Here is a 19,627-nt window from a genome sequence, read left to right on the forward strand (position 1 = left end):
CAACATAGTACTAGAAGTCCTAGCAACAGCAATCAGACAACAAAAAGAAAGAAAAGACATCTGAATCGGCAAAAAAGAAGTCAAACTCTCACTGTTTGCAGACGATATGATACTTTATGTGGAAAACCCCAAAGACTCCACCCCAAAACTGCTAGAACTCATACAGGAATTCAGTAAAGTGGCAGGATATAAAATCAATGCACAAAAATCAGTTGCATTCCTATACACCAACAATAAGACAGAAGAAAGAGAAATTAAGGAGTCGATCCCATTTACAATTGTACCCAAAACCATAAGATACCTAGGAATAAATCTAACCAAAGAGGCAAAGAATCTGTACTCAGAAAACTATAAAATACTCATGAAAGAAATTGAGGAAGATACAAAGAAGTGGAAAAACCTTCCATGCTCATGGATTGGAAGAACAAATATTGTGAAGATGTCAATGCTACCTAGAGCAATCTACACATTCAGTGCAATCCCCATTAAAATACCATCCACTTTTTTCAAAGAAATGGAACAAATAATCCTAAAATTTGTATGGAACCTGAAAAGACCCCGAATAGCCAGAGGAATGTTGAAAAAGAAAAGCAAAGCTGGCGGCATCACAATCCTGGACTTCTAGCTCTATTACAAAGCTGTCATCAGCAAGACAGCATGGTACTGGCACAAAAACAGACACATAGATCAATGGAACAGAATAGAGAGCCCAGAAATGGACCCTCAACTCTATGGTCAACTAATCTTTGCAAAGCAGGAAAGAATGTCCAATGGAAAAAAGACAGTCTCTTCAACAAATGGGGTTGGGAAAATTGGACAGCCACATGCAGAAGAATGAAACTGGACCATTTCCTTACACCACACACAAAAATAGACTCAAATGGATGAAAGACCTAAATGTGAGACAGGAGTCCATCAAAATCCTAAATGAGAACACAGGCAGCAACCTCTTCAACCTCAGCTGCAGGAACTTCTTCCTAGAAACATCACCAAAGGCAAGGGAAGCAAGGGCAAAAATGAACTATTGGGATTTCATCAGGATAAAAAGCTTTTGCACAGCAAAGGAAACAGTCAACAAAACCAAAATAACCGAAAGAATGGGAGAAGATATTTGCAAAAGACATATCAGATAAAGGGCTAGTATCCAAAATCTATAAAGAACTTATCAAACTCAACACCCAAAGAACAAAGAATCCAATCAAGACATGGGCAGAAGACATGAACAGACATTTTTCCAAAGAAGACATCCAAATGGCCAACAGACACATGAAACAGTGCTCAACATCGCTCAGCATCAGGGAAATCCAAATCAAAACCTCAATGAGATACCACCTCACACCAGTCAGAATGGCTAAAATTAACAAGTCAGGAAACGACAGATGTTGGCAAGCATTCAGAGAAAAGGGAACCCTCCTACACTGTTGGTGGGAATGCAAGCTGGTGCAGCCACTCTGGAAAACAGTATGGAGGTTCCTCAAAAAGTTGAAAATAGAGCTACCATACAATCCAGCAATTGCACTACTGGGTATTTACCCCAAAGATACAAATGTAGTGATCCAAAGGGGTACATGAACTCCAATGTTTATAGCAGCAATGTCCACAATCGCCAAACTGTGGAAAGAGCCAAGATGTCTATCAACAGATAAATGGATAAAGAAGATGTGGTGTATATATACAATGGAATATTATGCAGCCATCAAAAAGATGAAATCTTGCATTTGAAACAACGTGGATGGAACTAGAGGGTATTACGCTAAGTGAAACAAGTCAATCAGAGAAAGACATGTATCATATGATCTCAATGATATGAGGAATTCTTAATCTCAGGAAACAACCTGAGGGTTACTGGAGTGGTAGGGGTGGGAGGGATGGGGTGGCTGGATGATGGACATTGGGCAGGGTGTGTGCTGTGGTGAGCACTGTGAGTTGTGTAGGACTGATGAATCATGGAGCTATACCTCTGAAACAAATAATACATTACATGTTAAAAAAAAAAAAGAAGAAGAAGAAGATAGTAGGAAGGGAAAAATGAACGCGGGAAAATCGGAGGGAGAGACAAACCATGAGAGACTGTGGACTCTGAAAAACAAACTGAGGGTTCTAGATGGGAGGTGAGTGGGGGGATGGGTTAGCCTGGTGATAGGTATTAAAGAGGGCATGTACTGAATGGAGCACTGGGTGTTATACGCAAACAATAAATCATAGAACACCACATCAAAAAAAATTAATTAATTTAAAAAAAAAAGACGATTTGAAGAGACAGAACAGCATTGGAATAAGACATGGCAGGGATGTTGGAATTATCTGACCAAATTTAAAACAACTATGATTAATATGCTTAGGACTCTAATAGATAAAGTAGACAGCATGCAGGAACAGATGGACAATGTAAGCAGAAAGATGGAAATCCTAAGAAACAACCAAAATGAAATCCTAGAGATTAAAACAGATAATAGGAATGCCTGGGTGGCTCAGTCAGTTAAGCATCTGCCTTCAGCTCAGGTCATGATCCCAGGGTCCTGGGATCCAGCCCCACATCGGGCTCTTTGCTCAGTGAGGAGCCTGCTTCTCCCTCCCCCTCTACCTGCTTCTCTGTCTACTTGTGCTCTCTCTCTATATATATCAAATAAATAAATAAAATCTTAAAAAAAATATAAAACACTATAATAAAAATTGAGAACACTTTTGATGGACTTAGTAGTAGAATGAACACAGCTGAGGAAAGAATCTCCAAGCTTTCGATGTATCAATAGAATCCTCCAAAACCAAAAAATGAAAAGAATAAAACTTGGGTCAGGGGTGGGGGGCATGTGTGTGCACGGAGAACAGAATATCCAAAAATGTGGGACAACAAATGGTGCAAAATACGTGTAATGGAAATACCAGAAAGAGAAGAAAGAAAGAAAAGAATTAAATATTTGAAGTGATAATGACAGAGAAGTTTCACAAAATTGATGTCAGATATCAAACCACAGATCCAGGAAGCTTAAAAAACACCGAGTATGATAAATGCAAAAAACAAACCCAAACAAAACAAAAAACACTATGCCTAAGTATACCACATTCAAACTACAGAAAAACAAGTGTAAAGAAAAAATTCTGAAAGAAACCAAAGCAAAAAAAAGAAAAAAAAAAAAGGCGTATTAGGTAGAGAGGAACAAGGATAAGAATTGCATCTGACTTCTCCTCAGAAACCATGCAAGCAACAAGAGAGTAGAGTCTAGTATTTAAAGTATTGAGAGGAGAAAAAACCACCAACCTCGAATTCTGTATCCTGTGAAATTATTCTTCAAAAGTGAAGGAGAAATAAAGACCTCAGACAAACAAAAACTTAGGGAATTGTAGCCAATAGACCTGCTTTTCAGAAAATGTTAAAAGAGGGACGTCTGGGTGGCTCAGTTAAGCATCCAATTCTTCATTACGGCTCAGGTCATGATCTCAGAGTCATGACACTGAACCCTGCATTGGGCTCTGCGCTGGATGTGAAGCCTGCTTAAGATTCTCTCTCTCCCTCTCCCTCTGCCCCTCCTGCCCTGCCCCTTCTTTTAAAAAAGTGCTAAAAGAGGTTCTTTTGAGAAAAGAGAACTAATATACATCAGAAACTCAAGTCTACCTAAAGAAAGGAAGAGCATTGAAGAATGAATAAATGAAGGTAAAATAAAAACTTTTATTTTCCTTCCTCTTAATTGATCTAACAGATAACAGTTTTTTCAAAGTAATAGCAACAATGTATTCAACTGTGTATGCTTATATCATAACACCAGTGGTACAGTGTTATTTGAAAGTGGACACAGATTAGTTGTACATGTATATTGTTATGAGGGAATATATTCTAGGAAAACCACTAAAACAATTTTTTTTTAAGTATGCCTGATATGCTAAGAAAGGAGAGAAAATGGAATCATAAAATGGTCAGTTAAAACCACAAGAGGCAGAACAAGTGTGGAAGACAAAAGTAGGAACAAAGAACAAGGACAACAAATAAGAAACAGTAACAAATATGGTAGATATTAACCTGACTATATCAATAATCACTTTGAATGTTATTGTTCTGTATGCACCAATTGAAAGACAAAGATTGTCAATGTAGATCAAAAAACAAGACCCAAATATTTGTTGTCTACAAGAAACCCACTTATATAAAGACACATAGTTTAAAAGTAAAGGGATCGATAAAGATACACCATACTGACACTATGAGAAGAAAGCAGGAGTGGCTGCATTGATTTCAAACAGAGCAGACTTCAAAGCAAGGAAAATTATCAGAGAGATAAAGAGAGGCATTACATAATAAATGGATCTGTTCTTCAAGAAGGCATCACAATTCTTAACGTGTATGCGCCTAACAACAGAGTGTCAAAATACATGAGACAAAACGGATAGAACTGCAAGAGAAACAGATGAATCCACTATTGCAGTTGAAGACTTCAACAACTGTCCCTCAGAAATGGACAGATCCAGCAGGCAGAAAATCAGGAAGGACACAGTTGAACTCAACAACACCATCAGCCCACTGGACATAATGGACATCCACAGACTATGTCACCCAACAACAGCAGAAGACACATTCTTCTCAAGTTCACATGGAATGCTCACCAACATAGACCACATTCTGGGCCATAAAGGGCTTCCCACAGTGGCTGTAGGTGTGAGAGGAATGGTGGTTGTTGTCATAGTTATCATTTTTAGTAAAGGATGTGAAAATAAAACATTCAAACCAATAATTCTGTGGAACTGCATTCTAGAACATTGGAAGATAAACAGATTGAGACCAGAGACAAGTACAGTCTATCCTGCTACCACACATGTGACAAGTAGCTCACACACAGTTGTTAGATGGGGGAATGGTATCTGTGTAATGAGCAAATTCTATTGGCTCATTGGTGAGTCTACCTAGGCGAGGGGGACAGAACAGAAGGAACCTCCAGCGGCAAAGGAAAAAGTGCTAAGTTTGGCTGCTGCATAGGCTGGAGCCCTTTCAGCTCAATTTTAAAAATTTAAAGTGCGTGCCTATACCAAGGGCTCCCCCACCCCCACCACTAGCCTTTAGCGCTCTCTGCTGGTGACAGGTGCACTCGTGGCTGCTTCTATCTGCATCATCTCAGAGCCCATAGGCCAGCAGCTGACCTCGAGGGGTTTTGCGCATTTTAATATTTCCTGAGGCCTTCTCCAGCTAACCCCACCCCTTCTCAGTTCTCTCTCAAGGTGGCCATTCTTGTTTTCATAAGGATTGTGGTTAGAGTCTGCATAGGTTTTGAGTGGCCTGCCCCTAATCTTAATTTCTTCATAAACCTGGTTATGTTTAATGCACAGTTTTGCAAAATGCATTTTCTCTGGAAATGCATACATTATTGTATAGTAGAGCCTACCACTGATTTCCAGCAAAAGGATTTTCATTACATAAACAGCACCATTGGCAAGAAAAGGCTGAGTATCAAACATTTATTTCTTAACGAAACAACTGTCAATAAGTACTAAATATCAGGTTTGCACTAAGATCAAAGCTCAGGGCTATTGCCAGAGGGAATCAGAGGAGTGTGAGTTACCAGCTCTACTCCCTAGAACTTTACGAACTGCCAGTGAAAACCTGCAGAGTCCCCATGCCGGGTAAATGAGGGATACAAGCATTTTATGCTGTGACAACTGTGTGGTACATGTAATTAGTGCTCTGGGCACTCAAAGGGACAAAAAAAAAAAGATGCTCTCTGGACTACATGGCTAGGGACATCTTCAGAGTAAAAATGCACTCTCCCAGGATCATTCATCCAACCAATTATTTACTGAGCACCTACTATGCACCATGTCCTGTGCCAAGGACATGGACGTGGACATGAACAAATCAAATATTGGCCACTGCACTCATGGAGCCAGCAAGGAAGGCAAACCTTAAATAAGCACAATAAATATTTAATTGCTATTTTGCTAAAGGCTCAAAAAAAAAAAAAAAAAAACGCTGAAAGTCAGGAAATTTAGAAGGATGAAAAGAGAGGTCATTCCTAGCTTAGGGATTGAGTTTCGCAGTTTTCCTGGTAACTCAACTGTCATAACGACAAGAGCATGTGACTCCTCTCCTCATGCCCTTTGGTCATGCAATAGCCAGGGAGCCCTTGGTCACCTCCAAGGCGGCCACCACGGCACTTCAACATTCTGCATCAGTTCATCCGGAGTGCTATTTACAAACTCTTTTATGAAGAGTCCTCCTTACCAAGGAGAGTTGAAACCATAGTCTTCCTTCTTACTATTACATTGTACATATTAATAACTAGTTGTCCTGATACCCCATCAATACATCTGCTCTTAACTGTTACACAGAGCTGCCTCTTCATTCCAAATGGCAAAAATGCTGCCTTGTACGTGGGATCCCATACTTGGACCTTGAAAAGACTGGGGAATATCTACCCAGCCAGCTCTGTGCAAATTAATTAGGAAAAAGCCCTGGACATCTGGGCTGAAGGAACCCAAAGATTTACTTGAGGGGGCAGTATCTTCACTCACATCCATCTCTCACCTCCTTTCCATGCAGTAACTGGGCTTTGGTGCCTCCAGAATCGAGAGAAATTTGTATAGATGGGCAGAAAAAAAAAAAAAAAAAAAAGAAGCTTCTGGAAGACAGCTTCTCTTTCATTCTTTTATGAAAGCCTGAGTCATTAATGAGATTGAGGTAGGCAGTTCAGAGGGAATGGTCAGAACATTCCAAAGGCAACTGGAGAGAAGTTAATGTTTTGCAGGAAAAGAAAGGCAACAAAGAACAAATGAGGTGGCCCTGAGTTGGCCCAAGTGGTAGAGGGCCGCTGAGTTTCCATCCACAGCTGGCTTCCTTGAGTGCCTTGAGAGGTAATTAAGGGGAAGGGTACCTCAGAAATCTAACCCTTAGGGAAAATTTATCCTGCCCCACGCATACCTCAGACTTAGCAGGAACCCTGGAAGACAGACATGCTTGCGTCGGCGTGGACTCCAAGCATCAGAGAGACATCTGGAGCACCAGTTTCATGTAAGACCTACCCTTGCCCCGTCAGGACTTTTGCCTGGTTCTGGAAGAGGTGGGGGAAAGAATGCTAGTAACACCTGAGGTTGAATTTTGCACCAGCCCAGTGGAGTGGGGGCCTGGAGTCAGGTGCGATTTGATTTCAGGTAAGTCAAATTTTATGACAGGCATTTATTTCATGCATTCCTTTGGAGCCTACAGTGTACAGCCATTGTACTTCATCTTGTTTCCCACTCTTTACTTGGTACAACTAAATAATTAATTGCCTTGATAGCCTATCAATACATCTTTCTTTAATTGTTAAGTGGGTGTTAATAATTCAAAAATCTACTGGTGACCTCCCAACACTCCTGTGATTTTTGCAGGCCTCAGAGCTCTTTGAAGAAGGTCTGTCACTCTGGAATCCAGAGTCAGCTAAAAGTTTTCTGGTTTTGTCCTCTCTCTAGAAGGCATCCTGCTTGCCCATAAGGTCTTGGGGTTAAATGGAAGACAAGAGTTTGAGGATTCTGAAGCTCTGATTCAATTATAGTAAATGAGGGTAAGAGAATCAGATATGTCATTGTTGAGTGCATTCACCCAGACCTCAAGGACATTTTTTTTTCCCTAAATAAGCTGGAGAACTCTGCCATGGGAGCAATCTTGCTCCTGGGATGTGGGATTGCACTAAACCCTTTTACTCAGTTTAACTCCCATGTCAAGCAGAACTAGGTGAGAATAAATGGGTAATGTGGTTAAATATGCTTCCAGTGGATCCGCTGGCCGTTTTCTTCTCCCATCACGTCCCCCAGGGGACGCTCTGTTCTTGAGGCAGTGCGAGGCAGCCTGGTTGGAAGCTGAGCAGCGCCCCCTTCTGCTGTGAATTCTTGTTAGATTTCCCAACACGTAAGTGGTCTCGGGTGCACCTCTAACCGCTTCAAGGGCAGATTCTTCTGATAGAAGTCACTCTGGCTACTGGGTCTAAATGATGCAGTTTTTTAAAGACGTCAAGTATCTGAGAACATAATCCAATAAAATCCCCCTCACAAATAAAGAAATTAAGGACAAGAATCTGGTCTAAGACCAAGCAGAATGGTAGAGGAAATTGGGGCAGGAGGCAGGGCCCCAATCTAGTGCTCTTTCCCCATCACTGTCTCTTCGATGTGTCACAAATTCTACTTTACTTCTACCCTGTTCTCTGATTCTCAGAGGTTTGCTTTTTTTTGCTTGAATCTAATTTTCTCTGTGGCATTTTGGGAACCCTCCAGTAACTGCGCATCAGCAGGAAGATTATTTTAAGCTGAAAAAAATCTTGCTATTCTGCAAGCTCTGAATATCATTAATTTCCATATGTTCTGAGAGTTATTAAATGTTTTTCATGTGTTTTTATCCCTGATACCATTTCCTTCTTGTGTTCTTTGCGGACAGGAACAGTATCACCTATCCAGGTAGAATGTTCTGTTGCTTTAGTGCTCTTCTGTTCTTAAATGATATTTGACATTTGGCATCTGGGTTCTCTGTCCGCTGCATAAATGGCTCTGAGCCAGACACAATTTGCTGCTTTCATCAAACTATTTGTCAGCCTTTGAAGTTGGGACATGCAATATTACTCATTTGTGATGTCTGCGCTAGGCAGAATTTGAGAAATTAAATACTCTAAATATTCATGATGAAGAACATTTTTGGTCAAATACCAAAAGTGGCCAAAATGAGTTGTGGCAGCGACTGCTGAAATGAAATGATACCTAATTCTCAGGGTCTGTCTACAAGCTTGGTTCTCTTCTCCCAAATGATGGGAGGGCTGGTGCTCTGCATTAGCAGCAAGAGTGATCTCTCAGGTAAGACAATGCCTTGCTCTTACCAGAGTGCAAAAGATGTTAAGCAGGCCTGCAGTTTTCTCTGACAAGAATCAGAGACTTTTAGGGACAGACGTAAGCACTAAAGGGATCACCTATTCTTATTCCGAAGACCTCTGAGGGTGAGCCAAAAGAGGCAACTTCGAGAATCGCTCATTGAAATCACTACCTCAAAGATGTATCTGCACGCCCCTGTTCATTGCAGCATTATTCACAATAGCCAAGACACAGAAACAACCTAAGTGCCCATCAACAGATGAACGGATAAAGAAAATGTGGTATACATACTCGAAGAAATATCATTCAGCCCTAAAAAAGAAGTGATCTTACCATTTGCAAAAGGACGGATTTGAGGGTATTATGCTGAGTGAAGTAAGTCAGAGAGAGAAAGACAAATGCTGTATGATTTCACTTATATGTGGTATCTAAAAATGCCAAACTCACAGAAACAGAGAGTAGAGTGGGTGGTTGCCAACGGCTGAGGAATGGGAGAAATGGGGTGATCTCAGTCAAAGGGGGCAAACTTCCAGTTATAAGATAAACAAGTTCACTATAGTAACCGTAGTTAACAATAATGTATGATATGCTTGAAAGTTGCTGAGAGAGTGGATCTTAAATATTTTCACCACCACCACCAAAATAAAAAAGAGAAAGGTAATTATATGAGGTGATGGAGATGTTAACTAACCTTATTGTAGTAATGATGCCACAATACATAAGTGCATCAAATAAGTAAGTCCTATAGCTTAAATTTACACAATGTTATTTGGCAACTATATCTCTAAAAAGCTGGGGGAGAAAAACAACAGAAAAGCAGGGGAAGAAAGGTAAACTTCCTTTGGGGAAAAAAATAAAAGAATTCCTAATGAAGACCATACAATGTAACCAAGTAACTATGTAACCGGGGCAAGATCCCCTTGCAGGGAAAGCCTGCGGGATATAAATCACCTTGGCACAAGAAAAAGTGGGCCAAGGGTCATGCTTCCTGCCAAAGAGCTCATGTCCATATTTCTGGCATGAATAAGAGGCAGCTCAGATGAAGCAAAATTGAAAAGCTAGAAAGTACCCTCACTCTGTAGGAGCCAATCACCTTTTTTCACTCTAAGAGAAAGAGACACATTAAGGATATTGCTACACCTTAAAAACTATCACCATTACACCGTTACGAGTGTTCCTATATAACACTGTATGTGAATTATACTTCAATAAAAAAGAGAGCAAAGTGTTCATTAGTGAGCCTTGCCTGTATACAAGGATCCAGGTAATAAATTTCAATTAAGAGTCAGTGCTTTAAGGAGAAAACTTACCTCCTGGTGAATTAGTATGTATCCTTTTCTCATCAGATAATTAAAGTTCAGTCCCTCACTACATTTTAAAATTTCAACTGCCTAGGAACCCACTACTAAAATTAGTGCTATAATAATAATAGCTATTATTAGCCTACATTTATCATTTCATATATTATATAAGATTTTAATTTTTATCCACGGTATAAGAGCCTAATTACTTTTCTCTTTTTTTATTGTAAGTCATCTCAAAGATACTTTAGAAGTAGGCAGGGTCTAAATAATGAATGCATTAAAAAATAATAATTACCATCTAGGGAAACACAGTGACCCCGGCCTGCTCCCCAGCTCTGATATTCATGCAGGCCACAATCAGCTTCTACACACTGGGGCCCATGAAATAAAGCAACCTTACAAGGCTAGCTGGGTAGCTGCTGTAGGAACCCTGCCCCGCAGCAAGGGAAATGAACGAGAAGGAAGGGAGAGGGAGACACAGATTTCCACCCAAGCCAATGTAGATGTTGAAGCAGAAAGGAACAGCCAGGGTTGGACATGAGCCACCTCATCTGCATAGAAGGACTTCAGATTCACCAATTTTAGAAACATTTAAAGAGCTGAAGTTGAAGAGTCTGGGTATATCACATGGCCCACAGTGTGGAAGATGTTCAACAGAATGATGTTCACAGATGCAGTAGGAAAAGACAGGACGTTTGCCTCTACTTCAAGTGCATTCCGATCACAGACATGATTTCTTCTTGGAATGATCTGAAATTTTTAGAGCCCCGATTCTTTCCTTTATCCCTTTTCTCCCCTGCCTCCCTTCCTTCCTCCCTCCCTCCCTTCTTTCCTTCCTTCCTTCCTTCCATCATTCCTTCCTTCCTTCCTCCCTCCCTCATTCCTTCCTTCCTTCCTCCCTCCCTCCCTCTTTCCTGCCTTCCTTCCCGCTTCCTTCCTTCCTCCCTCCCTTCTCCCTTCCTTCCCCCCTTCTTGTCTTCCTTCCTTCCTTTCTTCCTTCCACCTTCCCTCTCTCCCTCCCTTCCTTCCCTGTCCATTCTCTCTCTTTCCTGGGACAGAGCCAAATATCAGTGGGAAGAAGCTGTGGGTGGTTTATATGAGAGCCTAGCAGTTTTGCAGAATTCCAGACAGGCTGGCCAGCTTATTATTCCAGCATCAGGCACAAAGTCAGTGCTCAATAGGGTATGTGGAATTAAATGGAGTCTTTTCCAAAAGACCATAGAGATTATTGAACCCAGATAGCAATGATATCCACAAAACATTTGACAGTGTACCCATTCATTTGAAAATGTCAACAAAATGGGGGGAGGGGGGAGGGGGGAGGCAAGAATAAACCTTCCATATCTAGGCCATTCAGATGGGAGCGCTCTACAAATGTTCACTCATAAAGATGACCTTTGATTAGAAGGGTGAAAATCAAATACAGCATTAAACTCAGTTAACAAAGAGGATCTCTTTTACAAGCATAGATCAAATGCATTGCCTCATGTGAATTCAGATTTGTGTGTATTTCAGGTTGACCAGTATAAGATGGCATATAGGGTGGCATATATGGTAGACCCAGAGAACAGTTGCATCCCTCAGGCTAAAAGTGTGAAATGCAATGACCTGTGTATGGTGTTTATGTCCCTTGAAAGACACCCTTTGAATGATTCCATCATCCTCTAAACAAATTATCTGCCCCCAACGCCTTTGTGCTCTGTACAGTCAGTAACATGGATGCCATTACTTTTTAGGAAGAGGACTGCCTCCAGTATTAGTCTCCCAAGCTACAAATGTGATTTAAAACCTCTCAACCAGCACTTTATCCATGGCAAGATGCATTGCCTATCCCCTGAGAAGTCATGAGTGCAGTCGCCCTTTAAGGGCACTTAAAGTGGACTGAAATTGAATAATCCTTGCAATTTACAAGGGCTATTTCCCTCCGGTATAGAATGAAGTTGGAGATGCAGAGAGCTCAGAGAATCAGAGCAAGCCAGAGGAGATGGGGTTTGGAGAAGAGCCCACCATCATTTCCACTCCTTACAACCACCCACCTTCAAGCCACAAATGAAAGAAAAGTATCTGTGCCCACAGATAATTTGAATGATTTCTCTGAATGTGAGTCATTTAGATGAAACATATGGAAACTCACTTTGGCAAAAATGAACGAGGGGAGGTAACGGGGAGCGGGAGGAAGAAAATCATCCATTTGACTAGATTACATCAAAAGCAAGGTTTTCTCAGGATGCCTCTTCAACGTAACTTATATCCTCAATGAATTATTCCACATTTGTAAAAACAGCTTATGCTCCCTATAAAGACTTTAAAAATTGTTATGCTTTTTTCGTTTGTATTCAAAGGAGACAGAAGGAAATCTCTAGGCCTTAAATGTGATTATGGTTCTATAATTTGGAGTACAGAATTTTTTCACTGGGCTGACTACTCTAATCAAATTAATGGGCATCCACCCAATCTCCACTTCCTCCACTTCTTTGGCCACCCTGAGTTACACAAGCTATGCTCCTTAAGGACTTCACCATTTGACGTATTTGCTGGACTGGAGAAAATTGTACCAACACAGAAACTAGTCATGATGATGACTTTCGGCCCAGATGCTGTGGCATGGATGAAGTCATTCACATCCTCAATATGACACCATCAAAATGCATGTGAGAGAGGAGTTACTTGTAGACAGTACAGTGCAGGATGCTGTGTCAGTAAACTTTTTAAGTCTGGGCCATCCTTACTTTGAAGAGCACACAGTTTCAACACTGATAACGTTACAGGTCTAAGTTTGAAGCATTGTGCCAAAGCATTTGAGTGCTTATCGAGGAAGGGGTTCCCACACATTTGATGTAGGGCATGTGGCAAACACTATCAGTGTCCCTCCTATGTCCCTTAGACCTTACCTTCTCTTTGTGTTTTGGATGACCTCCACCAAAAATTACCTGAATCTCTGGACTCAAAGAGTTCTTCCAGAGCCACAGAAGACCACTCAGTTCATGTGTGCAGGCCAGGAGTGCTGGGGAATTAGTGCATCTAAGAAACTGTCCTCAACCAATGACCAATGGCAGTTGGAGGATAAATACCTCAGCTCCCTCATCTCTCAAGTGGAATAATTCTGAGGCTTGTGTTTTCTATTTCTCAGTTTCCCTTACAATGTTATGCTCCAGTTGCTCACCTTGAGAACTAGTTTACTAATTCACTCTTTATTTACTGCCTTCCCATCCTTATATCAATTTCCGTATCCCTGCCAATGTTTCCTGCACCTCCTGAAGAGACTCTTTGCACTTGAATGTTTGCCTGAGGTCAGCTTCTGGAGTGAACCCCAATGAGGACAGAGTGAGTCCATCCTTTACATGTGCTCAGGAAATGTATCAGTGACAGTGTAGAGGAAAATAGGGATCTCTTCTATGATCAAACTTGAGAGGATTCATGGATATGCGGGTGAGACAGACACTGCTGGTCACCTACCTGAAGCAATAGTTCCTCCCTCCATAGTCAATAGAAACCATTTTGGTTTGGCCAAAACAAGCTCAGAGAATCTAAGCCCCTTCCTCAGCCCCTGAGGTTGAGTCAAGCTCAGTGTAGGTCAAGCATGACCATCCCATTCCTGTTTGCTGATGATCTTTGGGGGAGGATAGCTGACTGCGTGCCAGCTCATGAGACATAAGCAGGAATGTGCTGAGGAACTCTTTTCCTCCTATAAACAGAGAACTGGAAAAGTAAAAGAGTTCTTCATCCTCTCTCTCTTTTTTTCCTTCACCTTCCTTCCTGTTTGGAGCACCATAGAGTGATGCATGGAGTAAGTGTAGTCATCTTAAACCCATGAGAGAAATGCTATTGAGTTGCTAAACCAACCTCAGAACACCTACCTCCAGACTTCATTTATGTAAGATAAATGTTAGCCAAGATTTCTGTTACCTACACCCAATTTATCCTGATTGATACAGATGCAATTCTAGGAGCCAGCTTAATGAAATGGAATGATTTGCAGGCGACAAGACTCAAATGTGGCAGTGGAAAGAGAAAGTCCCATATGTCCTGTGTATCATTTCAGAGTTCACTCAAAATTTTAAAATGAAAGAGTCTGGTGTTAATATTCCATTTCTCTCCTGGGATACTCCTCTTTCGTGCAGTGTCGAACTGCTTACCACAACTCGGGACTTTCAGCCTGCTTCTGCCTCTGCCTGACCTGCTCTCCCCACAGGTCCTCATGGCACCCTCTCCTGCTTTCATCAGTCTCCGCTCAATTGTCACCCCCACAGGGACAATCCCCTATGTAATGGCGCCACCCTGGCCCTCATCACCTCCTCTCAAGGAAAGGATGGATGGTGAAGAATGCGATTTGCTCCATGAAGCAAGAAGGTTATTACCATCCTTATAATTGGCGCATTAAAGTTTATGATGTGGTCCAGAGTGACCACATTATTAAAAGCTAATGCTATGGATTCATGCACCATCAAAGAGGCTGGCTGGCTGATGCAAGGTCAGGAAGCCCATTCTCTGCCATTTTCAAGCATGACTACACAGAATTTGGGCATCCTTATTCTAAAGCCCCTTTAGTTACCTACCTACAATAATCCAGTAGTTAATATTACTAAAATCATTATTAAAATTATTATTAAAATCACCCTTTGGCTGATCAAATTTCTTGGCCAAAGCTTTTCTGATTTCCTTTTGTTTTGAGGAGATGGAAAAAAATGGGATTAATGCCTTAATTGCCATATTTTAAAACTGTCATCAAGTCACCTTTTCACCTCAAGAGGAAGAGGAGAAGGAAGAACAGCTCTGGGCCAGTATACCTAACTCACTCCTAGAAATCTCTACCTGGATGACACAGCACTAGCATGACTGCGGTAGACATATGCTAGTCCTAAAAGCTATTCACATGCCCCTGTTCCTTAGCTTTCCTCTACCTGTAGAGGCCAGAAAGCTAAAACACTGTATTTTCAAATCTCCATTTAGCTAAGGGTGGCCACAAACCTTAATTCGGGCCAGTATGATGTAGGCCAAATTCCTAGGTAAAGATCCCTTGCCAAATAAAAAGGAAAATCTTTGCTAGGATAAACCCCTTCACCTTGTGGGCCTCCATGCAACTTTCTACTTGGAATGCAAGGGCAGGGTCACAGCAGCCATCTTGAACCATAAAGAAGTAAGCAAAAGGCAAAAGGGCTACCTGCCAAGGTAGGTAGTAGACCAGCAAGCCGAAAAGAGCCTTCCCATCCCTGAATTGTTGAGCTGCCTCACAAGGCTTAGACTGCATAGCTCGGACCTCCCGGTCTTGTGACTCACACATACCCCCTACCTGTTTCAGCCACTCCAAGAGGGCTTTCTGTTCCATGCAGCTGATCATTAATAAAAGACAGACTGACCTCAATGAAATCCTCTCCCACCTGGCCCTTCTTCCAGTGTCCTTATCACAGTAAATGACGTGGCCATCCTTCTGAGCATATAGGCCAAAAATCTAGGTGTTATCCTTGACACTGTTCCCAGTCAGGCCTATATCCAATCCATCACTGTCTGCATGTCCCACCCCTAGTCACCGTCTTAACTGCTAGTTCCAGATACCACTGTCCCTCCTCAGAGTGACTGTGACAGCCTCCTTATCTCTCTGTCCATGTGAAGGTCTCACTGTAGCGTTTCCTTTTCAGAATATAAACCTAATCATTCACACACATACACATACACACACACACACACACACAAACACACTCCTGCTTAAAAGCCTTCAATGGCTCGCCATATGTCCTGTGATCGTGATATAAATATTTAACATGGCCTAAAATGCCCTTTGGGGTTTATCCCCAGCCCATCTCTCCAGCCCTAGCCTGTGCCAGCCTTCCTCCAAGTTTCAGCCTCCTGACCTTCATTTCTACACCCTGCCTCCACAGGGTCTTTGCATAGACTCTTTCCACTAGATGGAAAACTCTTTTTTGCCTCTACTCTTTGCTATTTGACTCTTGGAAAATTCTTCTTCATTCTGAACACAGTCCTGGCTTCTCAACCTCAGAGAACTCTTCCCTGACCCAGCTCAGGAGTTGAAGATCCTTTGTTTAACACTGCCACTGACCACCTTCCTTTTGCAGACTCTCTAGTTGTAATTACGCGTCCTTAGTGGGATTAGTTGTTTAATTGTAAGTCCTTGAGAACTTCCATTTTATCTTTGCATAGCATTCACATCAAGCCTCACATGATGCCTAGCACAAAGCAGGTACTCAATAAAAACTTGTTGAACAAGGGTTGAATGGAAGAAAGCCATATAGCCCATTCAGTCAGCCATCCCCTAAATAACTGATGATTACCATTATAGTATCTAAACAAAAATGTAACTAAAAAATATGATTAATACCAAAAAGATACTTTACTGGGCCATAAATATTTGATGAATCACCAAATTCTGCCATCTCACTAGTGATATCTATATCAGGCCCCACGTTGTCTGATACATGGATGGACTAGGTTAGGCAGTGGTGTGGAGTGGGCACATGCTTGGGCAGCTGAGGCCACGCTACGATAATGGTAGGCCTGACAAGGCCCTAATCCAGATTCACAGGTTGTGTTGCAACTATGTTCTAATTGCAGAGAGAGGCTGTGAGAGAGGCCTTTCTCCTTTACCCCAAATAACTGTCCATCTGAAGCATCCCTAAACATGGGGTGTGGATCTCAAACCACTGACTAGGAGGCTGCATGGGAACTTGCCGTCTCAGTCCAGAACCTCCCTCACCAGATGACTTTAAAAATGGTAAATGGGAAAATTGAAAAGAGGGGAAAAAATTGACAAGAAAGGTGAGAAATTATCTTGGTCTAGAGGGTCTCAGAAAAGATCAAGTTTTTCCTCAAGCAGGAGGTGCTCTTCCTTCCTCACTGGTTTTCTCAGTCATTGGATCACCAAGATGTGTATGTTCCCACTTCACATCTAATTCATGTGACACAACCAAAGGAAGCAGGGAGTGGGGAGACAGGCTGTGTTTTGTGGGAGTGAGAGAATGAACAGGTGCCTGGGAGGTGCCTGGAATCTTGGCAAGACCTTTATGTCATGACCCTATCAGGGTGGTCAGAAAGGAATGGAGAAAAACAGGATGAATGGCATGACATGTAACATCTTCCTCCATCTCCCCCCAAACCCACCAAACTCAATTTTATTCCATTCCTTGTAGGGACAAAATTTTAGGGGTCAGAGCCATGGATTTAAGCCTCTAATCTGCCACAGATGAGCTTTGTCATGCAGCTTTAATCTCTCTGATTCACATTTTTTTCACTGGCAAATAGTAGGTGGAACCCAACTGGTAAATAAAGATGGAACCCAACATAGAATTGTGCCCAGAATCAATGATATCATGTATGTGAAAGCCATTTATGCATTGCAAAGCTTTTATCCTCACTAGCTAATTCGATTGGACTTCTCATTCCCCAAATGCTCTTTACTGTATTTTTTTCAAATTATTTTATTTGCCCATAATTAAAATCAAGTTGATTATAAATGTAATAGAGTAGATACGAATATTGAAAATTTTTCGATAAAAAATTGCTTATTCAGCTTATTGTGATTCTCTTTAGCTCCCCTCTTTACTGTACTTAGACAGCCTAGACGTATGTGTTTATTCACCTCTGATGAAGGAAGATAATTCTCCCAAGCACCACACCTTGAACCTGGGCCAGCTTTTCCAAAACTCCATACCCTCTTTGTTGGCTCCCTCCCTCTTTCATAGGACACTCCCTCAAGCTCCTTGTAGAACTGTTCGTCCCTGACCCTATTCAGTGGTATCATGTGGAACAAGAAGGCATCAGGTTACCCCCAGAAGTAAATTGTAGTTTCTACTCACAGGCACTAGCTATTCATGATACAACCTCCAGGAGCTTTCATACAAAGCTAACTGTGGCTGGGAGAGGTGCATTAGTGGCTTTCTCGGAGCAGAGGATCAGGGCATCTTGTGTGCAAATCTGGGGTCGAGGATCCCAATTCCAGGGAAAGATGTGGCTCCGGCAGTTGTCACACGACACCCCATGTGGAGGCAGACCCCAATCCTCACCACCAACAACCAGGGAACTCACAGAGAGTGTTGAAAGGGCCCACATTTTCCCACAAGGTGGAAAAAAAAAAAAAAAACCCTCTAGACCAAGATAATTTCTCACCTTTCTTGTCAACTTTTTCCCCTCTTTTCAGTGTGGGGGCCTGATCTACAGTGATGAGGGTGTGCATGCAAGTGTGAACGCAGGGGCATGCGTGCATGTGCACATACATGTGTGATGTATTAGAATGTTTGCAGTTGATCAAGCAATTTTATTGGCATTAGCTATCTTTTTGCAAAGTGTTCAACTTCCACTTTGGAGAAAAGACAGTACCAAGATTAATTCTTGGAGAGCCCCAGTGAAGAAACGGCGAGGGGACAATGGAGATGCAGACAGAGTTGTGTTTTGATTACCCAACTGTCACAAGTCTCATATGCTGATGCCCAGAAATCTCACAATTTGATCATCTGTATTGATTAAGAAGGCTCCTAATTCAGAGGTGTGGAGGTGGGAGGATCTTTCCTAAACTGGCCATGTCCCATCCCAAAATTAACTTTGAGTTTGAGGTTGAGAGATCAAACAATATCTTCCTGCTGGCTAGCATCACTCTCTTGGAAAAGGATCCCAGATCAAGGAGGCAGCAGGGTTGGTGTCTGGTGAGGGCTCTCTCCCTAGGTTTGCACTCAACCACCTTCTCAGATGACCTTTCCTCCGTTCATGCATGTGGAAAGAGACAGACCTCTCCTCCCTCTTGTTATAAGGCCCCCAAACCTATCAGATTAGGACCCAACCTTAAGACCTCCTTTAACCCTAATTATCTCTTAAGAGCCCTGTATTCAAATACAATCACATCAGGGGTTAGGACTTCATTGTATGTGTTTTGGGGAGACACAATTCAGTCCATAGCACTTGGCATCCTACTACTCAAGAGTCTGATTTTATAACCCTTGAACTTCAACTACGCATTTGAAGAACATCAAATTGTATTAAGAATATCATTTATTGTTTTCAATACAGCCAGAGCAGGAAAATTGCTACAATATTTATCCTGTAACCGGCAAAGTATTCACTTCACTCAACGCACCCAATCCCAATTTACTATGTCTAAGTGAAGTGAATTCCGAGCATCTGCTTTGTGTGAGTAAGGGAAACAAATAATTCATTATACCATTTTTTAATTTTAATAACATCTAGATATAATATAGCAAGATTGATGCACTATATACTTGTTTAAGTGGGACTCAACCCACATTGTTTTCACCAGTCACTACACAGCCAATTAAATACCAACCAGCCACCAAACTGTCTGCTAGCACAGAGGCCAGGCAACCTCATTACTGATAAGGTTAATTTAATCAGTTACCTTTGCTAAGTGCCTGTGAGTCACTCCCAAATTTAAAACACAAATAAAAAACATGAGTGGAAGTATTTCCTAGGTGGGGCGAATTCCTCATACCTCTCTCTGCCCACCCATCTCCCCTCACCTGGGTCACCTGCCTGCCAAACACCCCTAT

This window comes from Mirounga angustirostris, unplaced genomic scaffold (genome assembly GCF_029215605.1).
Source record: "Mirounga angustirostris isolate CCGP_5_RB_7025 unplaced genomic scaffold, mMirAng1.0.hap1 SCAF_15, whole genome shotgun sequence".
NCBI lineage: Eukaryota > Metazoa > Chordata > Mammalia > Carnivora > Phocidae > Mirounga > Mirounga angustirostris.